Source organism: Hevea brasiliensis, unplaced genomic scaffold (assembly GCF_030052815.1).
Source record: "Hevea brasiliensis isolate MT/VB/25A 57/8 unplaced genomic scaffold, ASM3005281v1 Scaf116, whole genome shotgun sequence".
NCBI lineage: Eukaryota > Viridiplantae > Streptophyta > Magnoliopsida > Malpighiales > Euphorbiaceae > Hevea > Hevea brasiliensis.
In genome coordinates this window covers 22-16,037 of record NW_026614604.1, presented here as the reverse complement: position 1 = coordinate 16,037, position 16,016 = coordinate 22, and the positions used below count along the sequence as shown (strand labels likewise).

The 16,016-nt window shown below is 37.4% G+C and overlaps 1 non-coding gene across 1 annotated transcript; it reads left to right on the top strand.

The window, feature by feature from the left end:
* The first annotated feature begins 7,900 nt into the window (after nucleotides 1–7,900).
* On the top strand, nucleotides 7,901–8,007 carry LOC131176460 (small nucleolar RNA R71). The gene has a single exon (XR_009146522.1). It is a non-coding gene; the product is annotated as a small nucleolar RNA R71 (small nucleolar RNA).
* Nucleotides 8,008–16,016: the final 8,009 nt, after the last annotated feature.

The window sequence follows — 16,016 nt, the reverse complement described above, 5'->3', positions numbered from 1 at the left end:
CAATTATATTTCAACGAAATAAAATTCAAAACAAACTAAAATTGTTCTAGCACATTTAAAAATAAAATCTCTTAGAAGCTGAACAAGAGCAAAACAAAAAAAAATTAATCTATTTCTATGGTTTTGCCCTTGTCCAAGGGTGCTACTAGTGGACTAGATGGAGGTGGCTACTGCTGAAGGGGTGGCTCTGGAGGTGGTGATGCAGGTGGAGGTGGCACACCCAGAAAAGCCATAAGCTACTTCATCATCTCTTTCAACTCTTTTGGCTTATCCCTAGTCTCAATAACGAGATCAAAAAGATGATCATGACGGTCCTTAAGGGTATCAAAACCAGAGTCAAGCTTCCTATCCACAAAATATATATCATCACTAAGCCTTTTAAGATAAGTGAATAAGGCTTTACTGTTGAAGGGAGGGGGTGTTGTGGAGGAAGAGAGTCCAGCTGCAGAGGGTGTTGGCTGTGCAGATGCTGCTAGGATATCTTGTGCAGACTGTGCAGGTTGTGCAGCTGTGGGACTAGTGGTGCTGATTGTTCCACTGGCTGTGTAGTGTCAGATGGTGGCAATCTAAAGCCAGTCTTGAATAAGTGAAGAACATCAAAATATAGAGTATCTGTAAGTGCAGGTAAAGGATGCTCTTCCAGGTCAAAGCCAAAGTGTTTGGCTACAACAGTTATGAGCCCACCTATGATAATATTACCAATAGATTTGGTAGCAATGTGCAACACATGTTCACAAAAGAAGTAACGAGGAGCTAGTTTGACTTTATGAAAAGCACACAAAAGCATAAAGAGATCAGATTTACATACAACACCAGAGCTAGTCCCTCGACTCAAGATGGTGCTAGTAATAAGCCTATGTATTAATCTAAGGGCTGGGTCTATTATTTGGGATGTCTTCGATCTGCCAGCATGAAAGCCCTGAAATTGGTTTGTAATATCTGTCCAAAATTGAACAGCATTCCAAACTCCTTTATCAGCTACCTCTGTGCCTATATATGGGACCCTAAATAAGCCATCAATAGCAAACCCAAAGATAGTATGAAATTGGTCCAATGATAACTCCCTATCCTGCCCTAAGCACCTAAATTTCATAATTAGCTTGTAATCCATCTCATGCAGTTTTAAGGTAGAAGAAAATGAGGATATAATTCCAAAACTAGGACTGGGTAAACTAACTCTTGTTTATGCACAAAATCCATCCAACCTAGACCACGAAGATAAGCAATAACACTATCAAATAGACTAGTAGATTTGAGGGCATCTTCAAAAATATACTTAATGGGTTGCACTTTCCTGTCCTTTAAACACTTAAAAGTTGCCTTATGGGTTGCATCAAGTAGAGGCCAAGGCAATTTAGATACTTGTGTTGCAACTGCTGAAGATTGCTTCTTACTAGAGGAGGGAGATTTGGCTTGCGGGTGAGAGGCAGAAGCACTAGCCCCTTGTCATATGGAAGTCACAGTCCTAGGGTTTTTGGGTGGAGGCTCAAAAGTAGGAGTGGTAGGCAGATCTTTCTGCTTTATGGGAGGTGGTGTAGATGTGATGGGTCAGGTTTTCTTGGACCAGATTCTCCTTATGTAGGTAAATGGTTGAGGAGGTGGAGAGGTTTATGGTAGAAGGGAATCAGGATTTGGGGCTTGGATGGCAAGGGGAGTGACTTGGAGGGGAGAGCCATGAGGAGAAGGGGGTGGGGTTTCCATGAAGGTCGACGATGATGGGGATGGAGAAAAAGAAGAAGAAACGAAAAGAAATGGAGGAGAAATATAAGGTTTTGGGTGGCGAAAAGAGAGAGAGAAGAAGAAGAGATGGTGCCGAGAAAAATGGGGAGAAGGGAGGTCTTGAACAGTAAATACGGGAAGTGAAAGGTGGGAAGTTGGGTGTGTAAAAAATTTTTGATTTGCACAGGACATGCAAATTTTTTGCATAAGGTGAAATTGGATGTGCATAGCTTATGCAGGCTCTTATGCAGGTTTCGGATAGAATGGGAATTTCTAAAAAATTAGTTGTGCAAGAGCGCATAAGTTATGCAAGCTCTTATGCAAATTTTGGCAGAAAAGAAATTCTAGTAAATTTGGTTATGCAGTAGTGCATAAGTTATGCACTTGGTTATGCAGAATTCGGCAGAAATGAGAATTTCAGGAAATTAAGTTATGCAAGAGTGCATAAGTTATGCACACACTTATGCAGATTTCGGCAAGAATGAGAATTTAAGGCAAAATGAGACCTAAAAACTGCACAAGTTATGCAGTTACTTATGCACAATTAAACAAGATTCAAATCACGTCAAGAGTGCATTGCAAATTTGGAAAATGCAAGGAAATGAAGAAATTCAACCCTGTGAAGCATAAATCATAAAAAATTATCATAAAAAACACATCAACAAATGTAAAATCCATCTCAATTGCACCATACAAGTTTGTGATCGCAAGTTCTGCATAAGAAATATTTATGAACAGTGCCATTTCAACTCAAACCATGTAAATTAACATTTTAGCACATTAAAGCTCAATAAGAATCTACATTAAGTTGCACTTATTCATAAAAGAAGATAGGCATTCCAAATTATGCCAATTAAATGTAGCATGTCCAAATTGAATTACACAACCCAATTAAGTTTAAAACCACAAAAATGACCCACTCACCATTATATAAACACGATAAGCACATATATATAAAAGATACACACCCAACCTTAACAAAGAAGCAAATACCATACACTGTAGAACCTTTTGCTGAAGAAATTTTCTGCATAAGCCAAGAAGGGATCCTGCATAGAAAGCAATGAAAATAAATCAATCTTGGAAGAGTTAATAGATAAAATATCATATTAAGAGTGACTCCCTAGCAGTGCAACAACTTTCATCCCTTTGAAACACATCTATAAAAGACAAAATTCAACAATGTCAAAAATTGAATTTGGGGAGATTTAAGACAAAAACAAAAATAATGCAAATAAAAGTAAATCAACAAAAGCAAAACAAAAGAACTTGGGGTGCCTCCCAAGAGCGCTAATTTATGATCCTTAGCTGGACTATTGGTGCATTTCACTAAAAAGAAGGTGTGAGATTAGAGAGCTTGTAATAGCTTGCTCCCTCTATTGGTTCTCCAGTTATGTCATGCTTCAATCTATGTCCATTGACCTTAAAATTCCTAGATTTTTCACTCCAAATTCCAATTGCTCCATAAGGGAAAACTTTAGAAACTCTATATGGGCCAATCCATCTTGATTTAAGTTTCCCGGAAAATAATTTCAATCTTAAGTTGAACAACAAAACTGAATCACCTTCTTTAAATTCCTTTTTCCTGAGATGCTTATCATGCCAAGCTTTGGTTTTTTCTTTATAAATGTGGGCATTTTCATAGGCATCCATTCTCAATTCTTCAAGATCATTAAGCTGCAATAGCCTCTTCTCCCTAGCTTGTTTGAGATCAAAATTCAAGGTTTGAATGGCCTAGTATGCTCTATCCTCTAGCTCCACAGGCAAATGACAAGGCTTGCTATACACTAACCTAAAAGGAGTAGTTCCTATAGGGATTTTGTAAGCAGTCCTATATGAACATAAAGCATCATCTAATTTGATAGACCAATCTTTCCTAGGATTGTTCACTGTTTTCTCCAAGATATGTTTGAGTTCCCTATTAGAAATTTCAACTTGTCCTGAAGTTTGAGGATGGTATGGGGTAGCTATCTTGTGTACTACACCATACTTCCTCATTAAGCTCTCAAATTGCTTATTACAAAAAAGTGAAACCCCCCATTACTAATTACAGCCCTTGGAGCTCCAAATCTACTCATTATTAGTTGGAGAATTTCACTAATTTCTTCGAGAATTTCACTACCACCTTAGCATCATTAGTTGGAGTTACAATAGCTTCTACCCACCTTGACACATAGTCAACTCTAACTAGAATGTATTTATCACCATATGAGGGAGGAAATGGGCCCATAAAATTTAGTCCTTATACATCAAATAATTCCACCTCAAGAATACCATTTTGGGGCATTTCATCTCTTTTGGACAGATTTCCATTCCTTTGACATTTATCACATCCTAACACAAATTTTCTCACATCCTTGAAAAGGTTTGGCCAAAAGAAACCAACTTGTAGAATTTTACTAGCTGTTTTAGAGATTCCAAAGTTTCCTTCATAATCAGAAGCATGACAATGATGCATAACACTCTCTATCTCCTTATCAGGAATACATCTTCTTATCAAACCATCACAACATTTCTTAAAGAGTAAAGGATCATCCCATCTATAAAATTTTGCCTCATGCAAAAACTTTTTTTCTTGTTGCCATGTCATTCCTAGAGGTAAAACTCCACAAGATAGATAATTCACCAAGTCTGCATACCAAGGTAATTTAGCAACAAGAGAGAAAAGTTGTTTATCCAAGAAAAACTCATCAATAGGGACTGCATCCATTTCTTCATCATCCAATTTCAACCTACTAAGATTATCTAAAACTACATTTTTAGCTTCCTTCTTATCTCTAATTTCCAAATCAAACTCTTGTAGGATCAAAATCCACCTAATGAGCCTAGGTTTAGCTCCTTTTTATGGAGCAAATACCTAATGGTAGCATGATCTGAAAATATAACCACCTTTGAATCAATAATGTAAGGTTTGAACTTTTTCAATGCAAAGATAATTGCTAAGAATTCCTTTTCAATTGTTGCATAATTGGTTTGAGCCTCATTCACTGTTCTACTAGCATAACAAATAGCATAAGCCCTCTTATCTTTACTTTAACCAAGAACAACTCCAATTGCATAGTTACTAGCATCACACATAATTTCAAAAGGTAGACTCCAATCAGGCTGTTGCATGATTGGTGCGATAATAAGAGCTTGCTTCAACCTACAAAAGGCATCCAAACACTCTTGGTCAAATACAAATGGTGTGTCATGGCTTAATAAATTAGACAAAGGTTTAGCTATTTTAGAAAAATCATTAATAAAGTGTCTATAGAACCCAACATGCTCTAAAAAACTTCGAATCCCCTTGACATTGGTGGGAGGGGGCATCTTTTCTATATCTTCAACCTTGGCTTTATCAACCTCTATTCTCCTATTAGACACCAAATGTCCAAGCACTATCCCTTCCTAAACTATGAAATGACACTTTTTCCAGTTTAACACAACGTCAATGTCTGCACATCGCTGTGAAACTTTAAAAAGATTAGCCAAACATATGTCAAATAAAAATCCATAAACAGAAAAGTCATCCATAAAAACCTCCATTATATCTTCAATGAAATATGAGAAGATTGCCATCATGCACCTTTGAAAAGTGGATGGTGCATTACACAACCCAAATGGCATCCTCCTATTGGCAAAAGTTCCATATGGACAAGTAAAAGTGGTTTTCTCTTGATCATTTGGATGGATAAGGATTTGGAAAAATCCTGAATACCCATCTAAATAGCAAAAATAAGAATGCCTAGCCAGTCTTTCCAACATTTGATCAATGAAGGGAAGTGGAAAGTGATCTTTTCCAGTGGCATTATTCAATTTTCTGTAATCTATGCTCTTTCGCCAACTAGTCACTGTTCTGATGGGAATTAATTCATTATTTTCATTTTTAACCACTGTCATTCCACCTTGTTGAGGGACAACATGTACTGGACTCACCCATGTACTGTCTGAGATAGGAAATATTATCCCTACATTAAGCAACTTCAAAATTTCCTTTTTAACAACTTCTTTCATATTTGGGTTCAACCTTCTCTGATGTTCAATAGAAGGTTTGCAATTTTCTTCCAAAATAATTCTATGCATGCAAAAGTGAGGGCTAATTCCCTTGATGTCATCTATTGTGTATCCTAAAACCTTCCTATATTGCCTCAACACTTTTAACAACTTATCAACCTCTAAAGTGCTCAAAGTTTCATTTACAATTAATGGATAAGTGTCATTGGGACCAAGAAATTCATACCTGAGTTGAGAAGGAAGTTACTTAAGTTCTACCTTAAATGCATCTTCTTCCTAGAATGATGGTTGCTTAGATTCAACTTTTTCCTTCTGTGTGAGTTGAAAAACTAGAGCAGAAATGAATGGAGGACTACTTTACAAGTGTTAAGCATATGCAACCAAATGAGGATTGTCATTGTCTATGCTTCCTCCATGAGCCAAGCAATTTTCAATTGGATCTTCCGGATATCTCTTTCTGAAATGTTCTTCAACAAGCTCATCAATGATATCAATTCTCAAACAAGTATCAGCTTCAAAATGATGCTTCTTCATGGTGTTATTAATATTGAAAACCAACTGATCTTCACCAACTCTAAAAGTTAATTTTTCTCCCTTAACATCAATCAATATTCCAGTTGTAGCTAGAAAGGGCCTTCCTAAAATAATTGGGATATTAGAATCCTCTTCCATGTTCAGAATGACAAAGTCAACAGGTATATAGAACTTTCCAACCTTCAGAGGCACATTCTCTAAAATTCCTTTCGGATACTTAATTGATCTGTCAGCTAACTGAAGAGAAATGTGGGTTGGTTTAAGATCTCCCATTTTGAGGCTTTCACAGATGGATAAGGGCATAAGGCTAACACTAGCCCCTAAATCACATAAAGCTTTTGTAGAACATGATTCTCCAATATGGCATAGAATTGAAAAACTTTTGGGGTCTTTGAGCTTAGGAGGAAGTTTCCTTTAGAGTATGGCACTACACTCTTCTGTTAAAGCTACAGTTTCATGGTCTTCAAGTCTCCTTTTGTTTGAGAGAATTTCTTTCAAGAATTTTGCATAAGAGGGCATTTGTGAAAGAGCATCAATGAAAGGTACATTTATATATAGCTTCTTCAAAACCTCTAAGAACTTCCTAAATTGCTTATCGAGTTTGGCTTTTTGAAATCTTTGTGGAAATGGAATTTGTGGCTTATAGGGCTCCAGAGCTTTGTACTCCTCTTCCTTCTCTTCAACTTTCTCTTTACCTTTTTCTGCACTTTCTTTCTCACTTTCTTGTTTTTCACTTTCATCAATTTCTTTCTCATTTTCTCTCTTCTCACCTTTTTCAATCTTTTCATTGTTTACAACCTTCCCACTCCTTAAAGTGATAGCTTGACACTGCTCTCCTGGGTTTTCTGGCTGACTTGGAAGTTTTCCAAAGGACTTGATACCAAAGGAAGATGCTTATTGTGCAATCTGGTTTTCCAGCATTCTGTTATGTGTTTGCATCTGTTCTAGCCTTGCTTTCATTTCTTTCATCTCTTCATCATGCTTTGTTTGGTTGGCAAGAATCTATTGTAACAAAGCTTCTGTGGTAGAACCTTGCTCTTGCTGGTTTGGTAGAGGATTTATGTTTCTCTACTGAAAATTAGGCAATGGTTGCCTATTTTGCTGATATGGAATTCCTTGTTGCAGTTGTGGTTGAAAATTCTGATTTGGGACTTGATTTTGCTGATTTCCCCATGAAAAGTTAGGATGATTCCTCCAAGCTAGATTATATGTTTAAGAGTAAGGATTCCCCATCTGTTTGTTCCCATAATTACCAACATATGCAGCCTGTTCTCCATATTCTACTCCACAACTCATTTTTCCTTCTACACAGGCAATCTATTGTGAACTTCCTGATGATGATGATGATGAACAGACCAACATACTTAAATCTTCCATCTTCTTTGCCAAAACATTTGTAAGTGCATCAAACTTTGCATTAATCATGTTGAATGGATCAAGCTCATACATTCCAGTAGCTTGCCTCTTTTGAGTTGAAGCTGGTACTCTTGGACTACTCTAAAGGTGAGTATTCTTTGTAATTTTCTCTAACAGCTCATAAGCTTCATCTTCTTGCTTCATAATAAATTCTCCTCCTGTTTGAGCATCAATAATCCCTTTAATTGATGGAGTGACATTGGTGTAAAAATTCTGGTTTATCATCCATTTTGGAATTGCATGATGTGGGCATTGTCTCTCTAACTCCTTCCATCTCATCCATGATTCATAAAGAGTTTCATCTTCTCTTGGTCTAAAAGTTGTCATTTGATTCCTCAATTCTTAAGTTTTTCCAGATGGAAAATATTGTGTAAGAAATGCATCAGTGAGTTACTCCCAATTTATAATAGAGTTGTGAGATAGAGAATCAAGCCAATCTAATGCTCTATCCTTCAAAGAGAATGGGAATAACTTCAATCTTACTGCATCATCAAATACTCGAGGTTGTTTTTGCATAGCACAAATCATAGCAAACTTCTTAAGATGTGTATGTGGGTTTTCTGAACGATGTCCCCCAAATTAGGAATTTTGAATCATTTGAAGTACCCTAAAATCCATCTTATAGCTATTTGCATCAATTCTTGGTCTTGCTATACTCTCTCTCAAATCATCAAAATGAGGAAATGCATGATCCATCATACTTCCCCTAGGCACATTAGCGTTTACAACTTCTTCACCATGAGCTGTATTTTCACTGTTTAGATTGTTTCCACCATTGCCACCAGCAATTCTAACTCTCTCATCAACCATTTCTGCTTCAATTTCAATTGCTCTCAAGGCTTCTTTCCTTTTTCTGGTATCTTTCTTGTTGGCTCTACAACACTTCTCAATTTCAGGATTAAATAATAAGGATGTGTCACTTGTGCTTCTAGTTCTTCTCATAAAAAAAATTAAGAGTACCTACAAAGAACAAACAAACACAAAATGAAAAGATAACAAAGATAAATGTAACACCCTCACTTTAGCTAGTCCGCACATTCTACTGTTTCGATAACTAATGTCAGTTCAGGCAGCCAGAATGTCTGGAACTATATTTAAACTAGAGTGAGGAGTCATAAATAGTCTAAACAATGACAAGAAAAATTAAGAAAAAATTTTTGAAATGAAATGAAATAAGGTTAAATGAGCCGAAACTACAGCGATGGGTGACCCTAACGGGAAGCTACTGTGAAGACAGCTAGCAACCCTAAACCGGAGGGAAACTCTGTGAAATAATTTCTGGGACTCCAATGAAGAGTTATTGAGGGTTCGACAGTAATAAAATGCCAAGAAAATGCTAAAAAAATTTATTCAATCAGTACATAGAATTTTAGCTCGTTTAGTTAAACGAAGGGCATTTTGGTCATTTCACCTTCAGAGATGATTTTTGACCAACTTGTCCATTCAAGTAAGTGAGGTATATGACAAAAATTATGAATAGATATTGTTAGAAATTTAATTAAAAATAAGAAATGAAAATAAGAAAACAAAGTAAAAAGAAATGAAATTTAATGATAATTATGACATCATAATGATGTCATTTAAAATCTCCCACCAATCACATTTAGACAAACACTTATTAAACTATTAAAAAGAGATAAATTTGGCTAAAAATTCTATCGTCTTCCTCATTTGTTTCAACTGGCCGAATTACCTCTACTGAAGCACTCTTTCATTTTTCTTCATCTACCCTAATTCTCTCACTCTCCTCACCATATTTTCCCTAAATTCCAATATTAAAATTTTCCCTAGACTCTAGCTAAAGTGTTTGGCTACCAAGATATTTGAAGAAAGTGAAGATTTGAACTTCTTAAGATTTAGCTACAAGAGGTTAGTGTCCAATCTTTCTTCTCTCTCTTTTAATTCTTGTTTAGGGACTTAATTTAAGTGGGAAATTGTAAGAAAATCGAATGAAAACCACTTGTATTTACATCCCTTGGTGTGTGGCTGGTTTAATGTGTTTGATAGGTTTAAACATGTTTATGGATGATGATGGTTGCATATGATTGAGTTAGAATGGAGGATGGAATTGATTGCATGAATTGGATGAGATGATGAGTTAGGGTTTTGAGCAAAAATAGGGTTTTGCTCATGTAATGGTGAATGAATATTTTGATGGTCAATTAGTAACCATTTGGTAAGGTTTGACTACAAAATGAAGTGAATTGTGGCATTAGATTAAGGATTTGGTATGCTGCCCTGTTGTGTCTGTAGGGTTAGACTTGAGTCCAGTGTGTTTGGGCAGCCATAACTTGGTTTGTGTAGCTTCAATTGCTGCAAGGCCAATTGAAAGTGAAACTAGACACATAATGGCACATTTTTTATAAAGAGACCCTACCCAGATAACCAACTTAAGTTGACCTAAAAAATTGCCTAAATCCGGGTACTACAATTCTGGACCTGGAAAATTGATCAAATAAATAGTGTTTGTTCAATTGGCCATAACTTTGTATAGAGAGGTCCAAATGACCTGATTTTTGAACCCATGGAAAGCTAAGACAATTTAGAACAATTTTAATGAAGAACAGAAACTCAAATTTTGACCATAACCAATTCAAATTGTCTACCAAAATCAGGATACCAAAACTGTCAGAACCAATTTCTGCCCAGAAATTATAGCTAATGGCCAATCCAGCCAGCCATGGGAAAAATGGCATAACTTGAGCTACAAAACTCTAAATGGAGTGATTCAAAAAGGGAATTAAATAAGACACAATAAGGAACAACTTTGATGAAGAGAGTGTTATCAAATTTCTTCTACTATAGAAATGTCCAATAAAATAGTAAACATAAGCCATGAAATTTGAAAATTTGAAATAACCTTTAGTGAGCTTTGAAATGAAATTTGTAACAAATGCCAACAATTGTAGAATTCAAAATATGGTATGTTGGTGTCATTAGAACTAACATACCTATTTTTTATGAAAAAGTCAATTTTTTGGTTGACTAGTAAGGTGAATAGTAACTTCTAAATATCAAATGCAATGAATTACACAATTAACTTTGTAATATGCTATAGTATGCCCAGTATGATTGGTTTGGATAGGCTGGCATGCCAATAATGTTCTGATAGCAGTGCTGCATATGGTTTTATACCATTTCGTGATTTATGGCATTTAGTGCCATTTCGTAATATTATGGTCTATGACTATTCTGCTATGTTTGATATACTTGGCCTTGTGTCCAACGATTATTGTGACTTATTAGCTGTTCTGTTGCACATTTGGAGACACTTTGTGATCGATAGTGTGATGGCCCAAGGTACTTGATGCCCAGTGCTAGTTTATCCATTTATCCAGTCCGATCAATTTGCATAAGTTACTTGGGCAATTAAATCAAGTTTAATAAATTATTATCAAATAATGAACATAACAAGTACCAAATTGATAATATTATTAATAATTATCAAAATTTCAAGTTGCATAAAATATCAATAAAATGTCTGCATATTTATTTATTTTAATTTATTTATATTTTATATTGACACCACTAAGCTGTATTGCTTAGCGCGTCGCTGTTTGCCACGCGTAGGTACTAGAGACACCGATAGAGAGCTCAGCAGACCTCAGACTGGGTGATTATTCAGATCTGCAGGGAGTCCAGAGTCACCTCCATTACAGTGCATCTTTGGTAGGACCATTAGGTTCCTTTTTGTATTTTGTATTTCTACATTTTTGTAATAGACATAAATTTTGTTTTGTAAATTATAAACTCATGTAATTATATGTCATCAGAATTATCTCAGAATTTTATTACTTAATAAAACTTGAGTATTTCTTCATGAAATTGAGTTTAATTGTGATATGAATGAAAATTGTGAAATTGTGTTGAAATATTGAGATTTTTTAGAAATATTGAGATTTTGTTGATGGATATTGGAGTTGGTGATATGAACAATATACTGGGATTGTTTTTAACAGGTTGAGAAGAACTATTTTTCCAATTTATAGCCGGCACTCTACTGGATTTTCTGTAAAATTTGCAAAAATTTCAAATTAATTAAAATTTCAACAAATGATATAAATGTTAGAAATTTCACCTAAAAGCTTTTTAATCAATAATATACGACTTGGAAACTGTAATAAAATAAGATAAAATGCTCTGGCACTCTGTGTGACATGTCTTGCTCCGCTATACTGTAGACAGTAAGAGGTATTACATTTACTGGTATCAGAGCATGGTTTAGGCATTTCTTTGTCTAGATATAGTGCATACCATTGCATTGCATTTCTAAGAGTTGAGGTGACACTAATACAGATCTGTTTGTCTTTGATTGTTTTGGTTAGGATATGGACTCAACCTCATAGAGAGCAGTTGATGAAGAGGTGGAGAGTCATGCTCCACCCATGGCAGAAGCTAGAGGTAGAGGGGAACCTGCTCCGCCAGCACAAAAGGCACCTGCACAGCCTCCGTAGGCCATGTTTCAGCAAATGGCCAATTTTTTCAGACAAATGGCCGGAGTTATGCCATCGATACCATCTCCATAGCAGAAGTCCCATCTAGAAAAGATCAGAAAATTTGGGGCTGTGGATTTTCTGGGAAAGAAAGAAGATGACCCCATGGCAACTGAGAATTGGTTGGATAGAACCAGAAGGGTATTGAAGCAACTCCCTGCACCCCAGAGTAGAACTTGGAGGGTGCTGTGTCCTTGCTCCAAGATGATGCATATCAATGATGGGACACAGTATCCAATAAGGTGCAGCTAGATCAGATAACGTGGGACTTCTTCCTTACAGAATTCAGAAAGAAGTATGTTAGCGGTGTATATTTGGAAGAGAGGAAAAAAGAATTTATCAGTTTGAGGCAGAGGCAGTTATCAGTAGCAGAATATGAGCGGGAATTTATCAGACTGAGCTAGTATGGAAGGGAAATAGTACCCACTGAAGCCGAAAGATGCAGAAGGTTTGAAGAAGGATTGAATGATAGCATCAAGCTCATGGTAACAGCTTTGGGGATTTCAGATTTTACAAAACTAGTGGAAGCTGCACTGAAAGTAGAAAGAGTCAGAATTAGTGAGCAGAGTAGAAGGGATAAACAGCAGAAGAGAGGTCTGGGTCAGACCAGTTCATCCCCTACACCTGGTAAAAAATTTAAAGGTCCTCCTACTTAGAGTACTAGTCAGCCACAAGGTCAAGGCCAATCCCAAATGCCCAGATCCTCAATTCACACCGAGGAGAGGCCAGTCCACACTATCAGTGGGCAGCTCTCCAAGGACGGTGTTCAGGGGACTAGCCCCAGCAGGCTCTTCAGCGTGTCCACACTGCCAAAGGTGGCATAAGGGGGAATGTTGACTAGTGATTGTTGGTTATTTTCAGTGTGGGTCTACAAAACATCAATTCAGAGATTGCCCATGGAGGACTGCTACAGCTGCCCCAGCACAAGGAAACAGGCCTGCCCCTGCAGCCCAAAGGGGTAGAAGGCCCAATAAATCTGAGGCAATTGGTACATCACAGAGGCCTGCATCAGAGTCAGCTGAGAGGCTATAGGCAGGGGCACCAGCTAGAGCATATGCTATGAGGGCTCAGAAGGAGCAGGACACTTCGGACATCATCAGGGGTATTTTTTCCCTCTACAACACATCTGTGCATGCATTGGTGGATCCAGGATCTACCCACTCATACATATGCATCAAGCTACCCGTAGAAAGGGGGATACAATAGAGGAAAGTGACCAAAACATTCTGGTCACTAATCTACTAGGCCACGGCGTAGTAGTGAATAAGGTTTATAAAGGTTGCCCGTTGAGGATTCAGGGGTATGAGTTCTCAGCAGACCTAATTGAATTGCCTTTCCACGAGTTTGACGTGATCTTGGGAATGGATTGGCTATCGCGTCATCAGGCAATAATTAACTATAAATTGAAGAGGATTTCTTTGAAAACTTATGAGAATGAAAAGATAACAGTTGTGGGTGAAAGGGCAGACTTCTTGTCCAATGTCATCTCAGCCACCGTTGCAAGAAAATTGATGAGAAAAGGCTGTGAAGCCTATTTGGCACACGTGGTTGATACTAGGCAGGCTAAGCTCGACTTGTCTGACATACCCACAATAAGTGACTTCCCGGATGTATTCCCTGAAGAATTGCCTGGTTTGCCACCAGAAAGAGAAGTGGAGTTTGCCATTGAGGTACTACCGGGTACCACACCAATCTCCATTGCTCCATATAGCATGGCACCCATTGAATTGAAGGAGCTGAAAATCCAGTTATAGGAGTTACTGGATAAGGGATTCATACGACCCAGTGTGTCACCATAGGGAGCTTCGGTACTGTTTGTGAAGAAGAAAGATGGGACTTTGAGATTATGAATTGACTACCGGTAGTTAAATAAAGTAACTGTGAAGAACAAGTATCCATTGCCAAGAATTGATGATCTGTTTGATCAATTCAAGGGAGCACGCATTTTTTTTAAGATTGATCTCAGATCAGGGTATCATCAGCTGAGGGTAAAGGATATAAATGTGTATAAGACTACATTCAGGACTCGGTATGGGCACTATGAATTTCTGGTGATGCCGTTTGGGTTGATAAATGCACCAACAGCTTTCATGGACCTTATGAACTATATCTTCCATCCATACCTAGATCGATTTATAGTGGTCTTCATTGATGACATCCTGGTGTATTCCAAGGATAAAGTAGAACGTGATGAGCATTTAAGGATTGTTCTGTAGACCTTAAGAGAAAAGAAGCTGTATGTTAAGTTGTCCAAGTGTGAATTCTGGTTGAGTGAAATTGCATTCTTTGGACACATAGTATCAGCTGATGGGATTAGAGTAGATCCAAAGAAAATTGAAGTAGTGATAGAATGGAAGCCTCCTAGAAATGCAACTAATGTCAGAAGCTTCTTGGGGCTAGCTAGTTACTGCAGAAGATTTGTGAAGGGGTTTTCTCTGATAGCTACTCCATTGATCAAGTTGCTACACAAGAATGTGAAATTTGATTGGAATGACAAGTGTCAAGCCAGTTTTGAGAGGCTGAAGGCTATGTTGACAGAGGCACCAGTGTTAACACAGCCAGTATAGGGAAAAGACTTTGTGGTCTACAGTGATGCCTCATATAATGGACTAGGGTGTGTTTTGATGCAAGAGGGGAAAGTGGTCACCTATGCTTCCAGGAAGTTAAGGCCACATGAACAGAACTACCCTACTCATGATCTGGAGCTAGTAGCGATCATATTTGCACTGAAGATATGGAGGCACTACTTGTATGGTGAAAAGTGCTACATATACACAGACCACAAAAGTCTGAAATATTTTCCAACCTAGAAGGAGCTCAACCTTAGACAGCAGAGATGGATTGAGTTCCTAAAGGACTATAACTATGTAACAGACTATCATCCTGGGATGGCAAATGTGGTTGCTGATGCCTTGAGCAGAAAGTCCATCACAGTTTTGAGATCATTGAATGCCCATTTGTTCTTAGCTTAGGGCGGAGCTATTTTGGCTAAGTTGCAAGTAAGGCCAAACCTGCTACAACAGATACGAGATGGGCAGAAGGTAGATGAGAAGCTAATGGCTATTATAGGCAAAATCATGGAGGGGAAGGAGACAAAATATGAGGTGAGGGAAGATGAGTGTTTGTACTACAAAGGAAGAGTGTGTGTACCAGATGATGAAGAATTGAAAAGTAGTATTCTGAAAGAGGTACACACCAGTGCTTATGCTATGCACCCAGGAAGCACAAAAATGTATCATGATCTGAAGCCTCATTACTGGTGGCCTAGTATGAAGAAGGACATAGCTAACTATGTAACTAGATGTTTGACATATCAGCAAGTCAAGATAGAACATTAAGTTCCATCAAGTTTATTGCAGCCTATAAACATACCTAAATGGAAATGGGACTGGGTCACTATAGATTTTGTCAGTGGTCTACCTCTTACCCAGCAGAAACATGATGCAGTATGGGTGATAGTGGATAGGTTAACCAAATCAATACATTTTCTGCCAGTTAGGACTGACTACTCACTGGAGAAGCTAGCAAAATTGTATATCAATGAGATAGTTAGATTGCATGGAATCCCACTTTTCATCATATCTGATAGAGACTGAAGGTTTACATATAGATTTTTAAAGAAGTTGCAAGAAGCCTTAGGCACACAACTCTATTTTATCACAGCTTTTCATCCTCAAATGGATGGACAATCAGAATGAGTAATCCAGGTAAACTTTAAAACCTATTGAATTACTACAAATATTATATTGAAATGATAGTACTAATATGAAATATATGTTAGGTCCTTGAGGATATGCTGAGGAGTTGTGTTATTGAGTTTAAGGGAAGCTGGGACAGATACCTCCCACTGGCAGAATT